This window comes from Ailuropoda melanoleuca, chromosome 14 (assembly GCF_002007445.2).
Source record: "Ailuropoda melanoleuca isolate Jingjing chromosome 14, ASM200744v2, whole genome shotgun sequence".
NCBI lineage: Eukaryota > Metazoa > Chordata > Mammalia > Carnivora > Ursidae > Ailuropoda > Ailuropoda melanoleuca.
In genome coordinates this window covers 92,110,132-92,121,392 of record NC_048231.1, presented here as the reverse complement: position 1 = coordinate 92,121,392, position 11,261 = coordinate 92,110,132, and the positions used below count along the sequence as shown (strand labels likewise).

Below are 11,261 nucleotides of genomic sequence, written 5' to 3'. Positions count from 1 at the left end.
AACTCTCATACAGATATGAAAATGAACACATGCTGAAGATTTTATTTAACTCAAACTGGTGAGATATTACAACCAGTTCAATGGAGAAGTTAAAAAAAAAATTACCAACCTACGGAGTGCAAGAATGTTAAAATGAATGCACAAAAGCACCCCAACCTAGCTTTTACATTAGGAGGGAAGTCAATGGAACTTTAGGGATGGGATTGAATTTGCATGTTTATAGCCAAGGATTATTTTGCATTGCTATCAGTCATACACAATTCACAGCTGTAGAATAGCTCCCTTGGAATCATATAATCCAGAAGAGTCCTCTAGAGTCTAGACAATGCATAGTTTCCTATGAAAGCACAGATTTGCCCCCCCCCCACCCCATTGCTTAACTCCAGGAGCCATCGTGAATGGTGCCCACTGGGACTGTGTAGCACAGGGGCTGCTGGGACCACTTTGTGCTCCCGGTGCCTGGTCTCCCTTCCTGTCCTGTTCTTTGGTGTCAAATGCATCCCCCAATCAGGGCACCCACACAAGGAGACATCCCCCAATTCCTGACAGGCATAATATTTTTATTTCTCTTAGTTCCCACTATCTCTGTGATACTTGGAGAGGCTGGGGAAGGAGGATGATTCTGTCATTCCTTTTCTGTTTATGTTAATGACCTCTTCCTCCTTCAGAGCTCTTAGAGGGGGTTGGAGCAAGGAAGAGGAGAATATGGCGCACGTGCTCTGTGATATTAACAGTGCTGTTCTCATTGTAAACGGGCTGTAGCATATATGTTAGGAAAGTGGTTTCATTTTAGTTAATTGATTTTTATTGCAGTTTCTACCTCATACTGGAGACATGAGTGAGGGGAATTTAATCGCTCTGAGCTTTGGTATTTGAAGCTGGTAAAATGAAATGGTTGCAATAAAAATTTCAAGGTCACTTCCAGTTCTGAATATTTATGAATGCATTCCTATTGATCAAGTATCATGGATCATACATGCAGAAATCACGATTGATGTTCTTTCTTTCATGGCTCTTTTCTTTATTCTCATTGTTGAAAAATATTTAAAATAGTGTATTTTATGAAATATTGCATAGGGTTGAATGACACATTGGGAGAAGCTGAGCAGAAAGCAGAAAAGGGTTCATGTGTATTGTTTTTACATTGAAAAAGAGTGTCCACATCAAATAGCCTAATGTAAAAACTTAGAAGGTTGCTAGCTGTTAGTAGAAGTTTGATTGTTTCAACATTGCTGTCTTCTCTGACCTTTGTCTTTTCCACCCAGTCCCCTAAATGTTTTAATGCATTAATACTAATGTATTATTTTGGATACATTACCACCATTTTGTGGCCATCTAGAATGACATCTTAATAAGGTGTCTGAGGGGGAGTGTGGAACTGGGGCAGCATCCTTGTACACAGGCCTTGTGTGATGTACCTTATGAACCACTGTTTCAGTTACTTTTACTTCCTCAATAAAGGTTATTAGGTAATTAATTTAAAATTTTTTTTAGTTCTGAAAACACAGTAGCAGTTACCCTTTAGTAAGGTAAATTTACATTTATAGAGGAAGTCTCTGTTTTTAGGGGTGTCTCCCTTTCTGTATCATTGTATCAGGAATGGAAGAATGGCTCTAAAATACAAGAGAATCTTTTTTTTCCCCATAGATTAAGCGTTGATTTAAATTTGAATAACAAACCTTACCTTTGTTTGTCATGCTTTACCTAGTAACCTCCCCATAACTGACCTTCCTCTCCACCATACTTCCCTTCTTTTTTCTTTAGCTGACCATGGTATTTAAGCTGGAGTTCTAAGCCAGTTCTTAGAGATACTCACTTTTCTCTGGGTATCTCCTATGTATACCAGAATTATACATTATACGATTTTTCTCTTGTTAATCTGTCTTTTGTTATAGGGGCCCCAGCCAAGAACTAAGAAAGATGGAAGGGAAATTGTTTACCTCCCCTACACATCAAGAACTTTGCTAGGTTTTATGTAGCCTTTAAGCAAGTCCAGACTCAAATTGGAGCATTTTCTCATGACAGTGCATTGAACTGACCTGTTGGCTGAGCCAGGAAAAGGACTCCAGGGTATCAAAGAAAAGGTTGCTGTTTGTTTCAATTCCAGCCCTCCTAACACGGGCAGCATTTTCTTTATTTCACACTTCTGATTCAAATTTAAACACCAGATCTCCTCAGAGCTCATTAGATTCGGCTGTCTCTGGCCATTAACTCTTCAGCATTTTGTCTGTGTAAAAAATTCATCTTAAGGGGAACTCTCCAAACTTCACAAGACATGATGGGGTTCATTCTTTCAACAGCCTTTTCTCTCTGGTTTTCTGTTTTCCTTAGGAGGAAGCTAGATTACCTTGCTCTCATGTAATAAAGCATAAGATTTCCCCTACGGGTCTTAGAGCAAACCAGAAGCAAAATTATAATGAGAACAAATATTTGAGAACTCACCTAAGATTTTTTGGGGGACAAAAAACCGCTCTGAGAAAAGAGATTCTAAACAACACAAACTAATTTCCTGGAAAGAAAGTTGTTAATATTTTCTTCCTCCTTTATTTTAACATTAGTGTTTTGATTACAAATTCAGCTCATGCCACATAGGGCAGGACATGCTTTGATTTTTGTCTAATTCAAGTCTTGGTGGGAACAGAAAATAAAATTGGATACTAAAAAGGTGTCAATATCTTAATGGATGAGAAACGAGTAAGTCCTTCTAGTGCAGGTACCATGTCTTATTCATCTTTATGCACACTAAAATGACAACCCTAGTCATTTGTACATGGTAAATGATTGATAAAGGTTTACTGAGCTGAATTATTGAAGACAGGAGAGTCTTGGGATTAGATATGTGCTCTTAATCTTTCGAGACAATTGTCAAGGACAACCATGAGGCATTTTGGGAAAAGTGTACTCATTCTTATTTTTAACTGTATTCCTGAAGATTTGTACATAGTTATTTACTCAATGTGGCATAAAATCCAAGGGCATAGTTTATTTATCTTCTGATTTATTTAAATTAGTCTTAAAGAAAGCTTACACAGCTTACGCCATTATTAATAGATAAGTAATATATTTGGAAAAAAGACTTAGATACTGGAGCAGGGGAGAGCTAGTTCAAACACGTAGACTTCTAACATTTTAGTGAGTGTGGAGTACTGCAAATACTTGACATTAGCAAGTTATAGAGTAAGTTTTAAAAATAGCCCTGTCTTGATGTAGTGGAATGGCCAGATCAGTGATTGGTTGTTTCTATGTCTTCTATCCAGAATCATTTTTCCTTCACTAATCTTATGGCCAGTGAATAGTTGTACTTTCCATATAACAGGAAACAGCAGCGTGGGAGTCATGCTTGAGTGAAGTACTTAACAACATAAGGTGGGTGATGTAGATTGGAATACAGTGGTCACTTCTCCATTTAGAATTTAATTGTTTTTAGGAGAGAAAAGAGATGTGAAGATTTCTCAAACAAATACGGTTTCTGGAAATACAAGTAATTATTCCCACCAGGGGTGCTCTGGAAGTGCAGCGATACTTGCCGAAATAGATCATGAGCTGACGTTACATTTCCAGGCTGGAGTGCTGGCCTCTATCACAGCCTCTGAGGAAAAGGAGGCTAAGATTTAATGAGGCTACAAAAGAGCTGACCATTGAGAATATCACTTTTGTATATAAATTTTAGTTTCTTTAATAACACAGAATGGTCTGCATATGTTAAAATTACACATTAAACATTTGCTGGATATGAGATCCCAAGCACGTAAGAATGGAGGGATGAATAACACAAGTTAATTTATTTCCTTATAGTTTATAAGTAGATTTGAGCCACACAACATGCTGCAATTTACTTTGAAGATCATTCTTGTGATCTCTTGTGACTCTGTTCCCTGCCTTGATTTAGTACATACATATGCATGTACAGCTTTCAAAAAGGCGTCCCAAGTTTGTAGCACTATTTACTTTTCCTTTTTCCAAGGCTTTTTTCATTCAGAAGGAAATGGGTAGGGCACAAAGAAGCCTACTGTGGAGTTGGAGGTGGGAAAGTCAGGGAAGTGGAATGGAGTATGTAGAGAGAGAGAAGATCCTAAGATAATGTGGGCAAGGAGGAAGTGGGGGTGCACCACCCAGAGATGGGAAAGCATCATCAGACGAGAGGTCAAATTCAAAGTGTGGGGCCCAACCACTTGGGTTTTCACATATCCCAATAAGTCTTGATCCTGGATGCAGCCAAGGGTAGAACATTGTTCCTGAAGCTTTCCCTCTAGGATTTTGCACAAATCCAGATTTCCATCATATTTGTTGGGATAAGTCTGATGGATTTTCCTGCAGGCAAGGCAGATCACTTGGAAGAGTCTGGAGTGATCCATGGTTGAAGTCAATTTAAGTATTTCTGACAGGACAACAGATTTATTTGTTTTCACATAGACAAGAGAAGGAAAGAAACTCTCATTTTAATTCAAGATGCATACGTAAAAAGTTGTTCTTAAAGCAGGAGGCAATTCCCAAAGAGAAGCAAGCCGAGTTTGACCTTTGTGCATCTCTTTTTGATTTTCTAACATTCCTGAAGGATCTTTTGGAAAAGAGGGGGTAATTATTTAGCTAATTCAGAATCATTAGAGAAAATAATTTAAATAATAATAATATAAGTTCAATCAGTGCTAATATGGGCCAGGGACCCACCTAAGACGTTAACTCCTGAGTCCTCTACACAAACCTATACAATCAGAAAGTGTGAATAGAGAAAAGAGCAAGTAGCTGAGCAGCTCTGTTTTCATCTTTAATTTGTTTTGTTTTGCCTAGAAATTTGGAAGAATCCTTTTCCAAAAATCTGAGAATTCACAGCTTTCTCAGAAGAGGTCCTGGCAAGGTCTAAATGGCACTGCTCTTTATGAACATTATAAAACACAGTATTTAATATATTAGCTGACGTAGTGAACCTGCCAAAGTTTTACTAATGTGCCAGAACATTTACCAGCAAGCCCCTAATTACTGATAACACCCCCTCAGGATTCATCCTGAAGGCAACTCACTCTGTCTCTTTCTTTTCCCTATTTGCTATCTCCATTCTTGACTAAGTGGGACACAGATTTTCTTTCTTCTTGCACTGGAAGGGAAGAAGGATTAAGTAGGGTGGCACCAGAAAGAGATAAGGAGAAAGAGAAGACTCCACCAGAGCAAGAGTGGGAGAACTGGAAATTTGGGGCCTTTAACTTAAATAGACAGGATTAAGTGATCACATATAGGGAGAGCCTCAGTTGCATTTAGGATGACTTTGGGGGCCTCCAAATTGAAGCTGATTCATGCATTAGTTTCTTATTGCTGCCATAAAAAATTACCACAAACTTGGAGACTTAAAATAACTCGAATGGGGTGCCTGGGTGGCTTAGTAGGTTAAGCATCCAACACTTTTTTTTTTTATTCGCTAGTAAATTTTATTGTTTTCTTTGATTAAGAACTTTTCATCTTGATTTTTTTTCTGAAACTAAACAAGACATTATAGTTTTTCTCAAAAAAAAAAAAAAAAAGCAATGATGTTTTATAAATTGCCCTCTCGGATTTTCTTGTCAGCCTGCTTCAAGGAAATCCATGTGTTCAATATACTTGCTCACAGTTTGGCCCATACCAAATGGTTGTTTAATCCAAATATCTGAGTAGCAAACTGAGCTGATCCTTCTGGAGAAAGTATGTTGAACAGCCAAGGGTAGTCGAAGAGAAGATCACACATCCTGAGCTCCCCAGTCTGGAGTGAGTAGAGGGCAGCTGATAACTGGGTGTGCAGTGTTACCAGACATCATTGGTCCTAAACCATTGCTTCTGCCTGCCATTGCCACAAATACAGTAGGAATGCCATCCCCTTCATACTCTGCTTTAATCCTCAGTTTCCTCTGGTCCTTTATGCGGCAATATCACCCGAAGTTCACATGGAATGCCAAAATTTCCACAAGCCTTCTTGATTTTTTCACAGTGACTGAGATCGAATTTGAGGCCATCAATACTACAATTCTGCCCTGACTTTCTGATTTCAGAAGCAACTTCACTCTTTCTGCAACCCACTCAAAATTTTTCTTCACCATCTGGAGCCCTTGTGACCTTGAGGTCACAATATGACTGTTTATCTCTCTGTTGGCTTCAATCTCCTGATGGCCAGAGCCTCCTGGAATCATTATCAATAACACCAGCAAGAACAGTTTCTTTGGGGGCGCCTGGGTGGCACAGCGGTTAAGCGTCTGCCTTCGGCTCAGGGCGTGATCCCGGCGTTATGGGATCGAGCCCCACATCAGGCTCCTCCGCTATGAGCCTGCTTCTTCCTCTCCCACCTCCCCCTGCTTGTGTTCACTCTCTCGCTGGCTGTCTCTATCTCTGTCGAATAAATAAATAAAATCTTTAAAAAAAAAAAAAAAGAACAGTTTCTTTGGCGGTCATGTCAACACCAAATTCGATCTTTATGTCAACCAGCCTACAGTTCTGGGGCAACCCAGGATTTCTCCAGTATTTCAAAAATAGCCTGTGTAGCATGACTCACAATATCCACTTCCGTCTGGCCTATACCAAGTCCATCAGAGCAAAATTTTGCAGCAATTAGCTGTTCCTCAGACCACTGTGAATCATTATTGGCATTATCCTTGAAAAACAGCTTCACTTTAGGTGGGCAAAACTTATATCCCTCCTTGACATCAGGATTTCTTTTGAGAAAAGGACCAGTTGCTATACTTCTACAAACCCATTCAATTGGAATCATTGCACACTTAGGTGCAATGAAAGCTGTCTCCCCACATTTTCTGGGGAAAGCAGTTTTGATACCTGCTTCCTTTAACAACTGTGAAATACAACTGGTAGTTTTATTTGAGATGGCAGCTTTTCCTTCCAGGTGATTCTTCCTGGCTGCATTTCCTGCTGTAATCTGGTCCTTGGACTGCAGGAGGACTTTTCCGGGACTATCTGGCAATTCATAGACTTCTTTTGTTTTACCCTCTTATAGTTTTTTAACCAATATTCAGTACCTCAGCTGTTGCCATTATCCTGCGTGTGCTGGAGGGCAGCAGCCGCGCTGGGAAGAGAGACAAGACTCTGGAAAAGAGGAGTGGTCAGAGAGGCTCCAAGCGTCGAACTCTTGATTTTGGCTCAGGTCATGATCTCAGGGCTGTGAGATCAAACCCCATGTCGAGATCTGTGCTCAGCACAGAGTCTGCTTAAGATTCTGTTCCTCTCCCTCTGCCCCTCATACTCCCCCCACCCCACTCACACTCTCTCTCTCTCTCAAAGTAAGTAAGTAAATAAATAAAAATAAAAAATAAAACAACTCAAATATATTCTCTTACAGTTCTGGAGATCAGAAGTCTGAACTTATGAGACTAAAATCTAGGTGTTGGCAGGACTAGTTACTCCTGAAGGTCCAGGAGAGAATATGTTTCCCGCCTCTTCCATCTTCTAGATGCTGCAAGCATTTCTTAGCTTGAGGCTACATTACTCCAATCTTCGTTGCCAACCTCACCTCACCTTCTCCCTCTTATGTAGTCGAATCTCCCTGTGTCCCCCTCTTATAAGGATTCTTAGTACATTCAGTGCCCATGTAAAAGTGTAGATAATGCAGGATAATCTCCTTAAGATCCTTAACTTAATCACATCTGCAAAAACCCTTTTGCCATATATGGTAACATTTGTAGGTTCCAGGAAATAGGATCTGGATATTTTGAGGGTCAATATTTGGGGTACCATTGTTTGGTTAGCCAAAACAGCTGAGGAATCGTCATGTACAGATAGTTGCTTTATGATTGGGAGGATCTAAAGGTCTTGGAGAAGAGTGGTAGTGATATGTCCTTTCCCTCTAGGGGAAATCTGATCAACCGTGAGTATCAGCTTTCAAGCTTTTCCCTCAGTTGACTTAGTTCTATCCTTGGAGTCACCTGACCCAAGAACAGCTCTCTTTTATCATGGTCTGGAATGCAAATGTTTCCAAAGTACTGTCAGGGAAGAAAAACTTTTCCTCTACCCTCTTAAGTTTAGCCATTGAGGGCCTGCAAATTAATCTGACAAAGAGATTAGCAACAGGAATAAACAGATTTAATTACATATGTATGCATAGGAGTTTGCAGAGAAATGTGGCTTGGGGAGGCAGTCAGAATTTGGGGCTTCTATACCATGTTAACAGGGAATGGGAAGAGACAGAGGGACACTTCTGGGAAAACAAATGCCTTCTTAGTGGGGAATGAATAAAGGGCACTGATGGAAAAACAAAGGAAGTTTTTGAAAGATAAATGGACATTTAGGAAAATATCTGGGAGACAGGAGAGTTTCATGGCAATGCCTCTTTGGGTGTGATGCCAACTTCAATTCTCTAAGAAGAAAAAATTAGAGCTGCTCTGGGGAGGGGATTTATGACAGTTAAGTTCTTTTGGGAAGCTCTGCTTTTAGGCAGATAAGGGATTTCAGAAACCCAGATGCCTTTGGCTCAAAATAACTTTTATGCCATGGTGGCTTATTCTGGACCCCTTCAGAGCCTATAGTTACACAAGATTTGATCCAACTTGAAGTTCTTCACTTTTGAGTCCTCTGCATATACCAGATAAGTGTTCCTTCTTAACACACGTTTACGTTACGTGGAGAGAATGAACACAATTTGGGGGCTAGTGTATCAGCAGAGCCATTTTTTTAGAATAAGGAAGATGTATAACAAATTAGGTCCCAGAGGAGGAAAACCAGGGCAGATGATCCTGGAACAGAATCTGTAATCTATCCTCCAATATTAGAGGGAGGTCATTTGTGGGGAGAATCTGTACCCACCTTGTGGGCACTGGTCTTGCTTCATAGCCTGAATCCTGCTGCTATCTACGTCCTCGGGCTAGGGTGAACCCTCCATCATGTCCTACTTTATGTCCCTGGTCTGGGTCCTTAGTCACCTCCCAAACCTCCCTGCTTGGGCTTGTACATCCAATCCCCTCTCCTTGCACACTCTAGGAATTTTTGGGTTGAATCATTCTACTGCTTAAACGTATATAGCCTTAGTTACGTAGTCCTCATGTTTAAACCTTAAAAATATAATAATCTTAGGAAAATCTGTCTTCTTTTGGGAATACCAGACCAGTGGGTCACCAAAAAGCCTTCCAGGAAAGGGGGAGTGGGGGGTGGCTGGGTCCCAGGGCTCATCATTTACTGGCACCTTAGTTATCTGTGCCCTACCAATGAGTCAGGGTGGCCTTCAGACAGGAAACGGGACATTTGTGGGTGCCCCCCAGGGGTGCACGAACTTTGCAGCTGGGAAATGACAGAGCCATGTGGAAGGGACCCAGGTAAGGGCCCTCCTGTGATCGGGGCCATAGTGGCCCCAAAAGTGAAGACTGGCTCCTCCATGCTGCCAGGCCTACCCCACTGCTTTCTCCGGCCACATTCGAAATTGCAGGCGATGCCTGTTGCCTCTTTTACTTTATTGTTCCACTCCTGAAAGCTGGCTTCCATCACCACTACGTTACTGTAATGTCTACTCCTCAGCTCTCAACATGACCCTCTCTCAGTCATTTTATGCCTCTTTAAAAGCATAGGATACCAATCATCTTCTCCTTCTTTGACACTGCTAATTGTTACACCTTGTGTCCCCCCAAAAGATATGTGAAATCCTAACCCCTACTACCTGTGAATGGGACCTTATTTCAAAATGGGTCTTTGCAGAGGTAATCAAGTTGAAATGAGATCATTAGGTTGGGCGCTAATCCAATATGACCGGTGTCCTTATGAGAAAGAGACAGATACACAGGGAGAAGGCCCCGTGATGATGGAGGCAGAGACGGGCATGCTGCAGATATAAGCCAAGGAGGACCACGGGTTGCTGGTCACCACCAGAAGCAAGGAGAGGCAAGGAATCATTCTGTCCTACAGGCTGCAGAGAGAGCACGGCCCTGCTGAGCCCTTGGTTTTGGACTTCTAGCCCTCGGAACTGTGAAACAATACATTTCAGTTGTTTGAAGCCATTCAGTTTATGGCATTTTGTTAATAGAAAATAAACACACTCATGTTTATAATATTATAATTCTGTGGGGTGCTGGTTCTCTGTCTCGTCCCTGGCAATTTCTCTCTCCTCTTCTTCTGGCTTCTCTTCCTCCTCCAGGTGCCAAATGCTAAGTGTTGACCAGGATTTCATACTTCAGTTTTAATTCTTTATTTGTATATCTGGCTCTCTCACTCATTTCTAAGCTTCAGCCCTCACTTCAACACAAGTGAAATGAATTCAAAATTTAACTTCTGATCACATTTTTACTTTCCATGGAACATATTCAACCTGGATGTCCTGCCGCCTTCTTGAATTCATTACGTGGAAACTTAAACTAATTTTCGATGTCTTCCTCCCCAGTCTCAGCCCCTTCTTCACCTGACTTCCCCATCTGTCCCTAGCTCAGGGCCCACCCCCCACCCCGGTCGGTCATCCATATCTGGAATACCGTGCAGTCTTGCTTTGAGTCTTCTCGTCCTTAACCAGTTGCCAAATGCAGGAGGAGCTTTTAACAACTCTCATTAGTGGAGCAGGCACCCACTAAAGTCTGCGTAACGAACCGTACCAAACCACCCTTGTTTACTATACTTTTACTTGTGACCTTCCCATAACTTGCCTCCCCAACCCAGAAGCCCAAAACCCCTGTTCCTTTGGCTAACCTAAGATGATATATAAACCTCCATCATCTGGCTGCCTACAGGAGTCTCATTTCTTTGTGAAATGCCCGTGCATACACACGTAATTAAACGTGGAATTTTCTTTTTTTTTTTTTCTTGCTTATCTGTCTTTTATCAGTTTGATTCAAGGGCTTCAGCATATGAACCTAAGGCGGATAGAGGGAAAAAGAGTTTTTTCCCCTCCCCCACAAAGCCTCTGAAAGCTGCTGGCTTCTTCAATCTCTCCATCTCTCCCCTGTCTTACACACCCGGCTGCCTGCTAGTGAATGGGAGCCAAGGAGCGGCCGTGATTGCTCGGCTGTAGCTGCTCAGCTGAGCAGGGACATGAGGAGGCAGGCACAGTGCCCACCGGGAGGCGGGCACTCTCCCACCCAGACTTCCTGCGGGGTGACGGAGTCAGCACAGGCAGCTCACATCTGCAGCCAGCAGCCTGGGTGGTATTCCTGGAAGGGAAGAGCTGGCAAATCCCTCCCGGGGCCAGAGCCCTGATAGATCGACAAACTGGAGATTTGGGGTGGCCTCTCTGTTCTTTGGGGGCAAGCTTGGGGAGCCCAAGAAATCAAATCAAGGCATCAGGCCCTTGGCAGAGTCGCTTCTTCATGACTCTGGTAATA

The 11,261-nt window shown here is 41.8% G+C and overlaps 1 pseudogene; it reads right to left on the bottom strand.

Annotated features, from left to right (window-relative positions):
- Window positions 1–5,524: 5,524 nt before the first annotated feature.
- Window positions 5,525–7,004, bottom strand: LOC100482336 (annotated as a pseudogene).
- Between the last annotated feature and the right edge of the window lie 4,257 nt (window positions 7,005–11,261).